The sequence below is a fragment of the Triticum aestivum genome, chromosome 6A, assembly GCF_018294505.1.
Source record: "Triticum aestivum cultivar Chinese Spring chromosome 6A, IWGSC CS RefSeq v2.1, whole genome shotgun sequence".
NCBI classification, from domain to species: Eukaryota; Viridiplantae; Streptophyta; class Magnoliopsida; order Poales; family Poaceae; genus Triticum; species Triticum aestivum.
The window spans coordinates 609,864,471-609,865,672 of NC_057809.1; positions in this window are offsets into that span (position 1 = coordinate 609,864,471).

The window sequence follows — 1,202 nt, forward strand, 5'->3', positions numbered from 1 at the left end:
CTCAAACAAATAAAAAAGTTATAGAGGACCTTGCACCACCGCCTCTCGTGAGAACTAGCCGCCAATGCGTCGCTGTCGCCGTTGCCCAAACAGAGCCGCCTAACCTTGTAAATGGCAATAGGGAAGCCTTCTTGCATGTGCACTAAAGTCTAGCGCTCCAGTGCCGCAATCGACGTCGTTGAATCCCTGAATCAATCTGAAGCGCCTGACATCGGATTTCACTGTCACACACGTACAATGAAAAACCCTAACATCACCGCCCCAAGGGACGACCTAAATCTACCTCGGAGCTCCGCCTACTTCGTCCTAGTGGGTGAACTCGAGGATGGCCGAGGCCTGAAAGACCAACTCGATGATGAAGCTTCACCATCCGCGAGAAAAAAAAAACCCTAACATAAACTACCAGCCAGAGCCAAGGCACCAGGACTCCCCTCCCTCCCATCGGTTGGCTGAGGAGCATGCATATGGAGGTGGATCTATCGGCTCGCCGGTGAAGCACAAAAAGTTATATATATATATATATATATATATATATGCCAAAAAGCATACTATTTGAAAGTTACATACACCAAAAGCATACTATTTAAAAGTCCATGATATATCGGAAGCGTTTCATTTTGTTCTTTCATGTGGTGGCGGTTTCCGCCCGATGACTTGACTTCATCTTCCTCCAAATCTTGCTCCGGCGGCTCGGGATTGCTCAGGCTCTGCCGAGGGCGAAATCCTTGCTCGACCATTCTTTCGATGCTGGCAGCGGCGGACACCCGCGGGCGCCGCCCCCTTCTCGGAAGCGCTGCCATGGCCGTCATCCGTGTCCCTCTTCGAGCATCGGGGGAAACCCTGGGTCCGATTATCCAATGTTGGCTCAGTCACGTTGGTTTTGTTTTGGGCTTGCTTCCTAAGGCGGGCGAGTTTAGGGATCGAGCATCCCATGTCTCTTTGCTCCGGACATCATGCTCACGTCTCTTAGTTTCTTGTACAGTGAAATGATACGCAAGCAAACTTTGTGTATCCGCGGGAAAAAGCATAGTGGATCTGATATTTTGAATAGAAAAATTCCACGGAGGGTACTTCTGATCCGGTGTGAAGGTGCGCGTGCCATCCATGGCGACGTACCTTGCACAACGTCTACGGGGTGCGGTAATTAAAGGTTGCGTGACGTTACGTGCAACAGCCGCTTTCGCTTCTGAAACCTCTCCCCC